Raw genomic sequence first — 233 nt, 5'->3', positions numbered from 1 at the left:
AATATAAAATATTTTTATTGTGTAACTTTGAAGATTTCAGACATAAAGAATGATTAAAAAATAATAAAGGAAGAAGATTTCTTAACTGTCTTCAGTTATAATGTATTTGCTTTTCTTTTAAACATAATTTATGATTGTATTTAGAGATAATATTTAATTTACTTAAGTCGAAATATATTCATAAATTAAAAAAAATAAGAATGACATCAAAAATACATACATATATATATGTG

The 233-nt window shown here is 18.0% G+C and overlaps 1 protein-coding gene across 2 annotated transcripts in view; it reads left to right on the top strand.

Moving 5' to 3' along the window:
* The window catches only part of LOC108687365 (rho-related BTB domain-containing protein 1), a 25344-nt gene that overhangs the window by 690 nt on the left and 24421 nt on the right, over positions 1-233 (top strand). The window lies entirely within an intron of this gene.

This window comes from Atta colombica, unplaced genomic scaffold, assembly GCF_001594045.1.
Source record: "Atta colombica isolate Treedump-2 unplaced genomic scaffold, Acol1.0 scaffold205, whole genome shotgun sequence".
Taxonomy (NCBI): Eukaryota; Metazoa; Arthropoda; class Insecta; order Hymenoptera; family Formicidae; genus Atta; species Atta colombica.
Note: the sequence above shows the minus strand (reverse complement) of the source record. Positions and strands in the feature narration are given on the sequence as shown.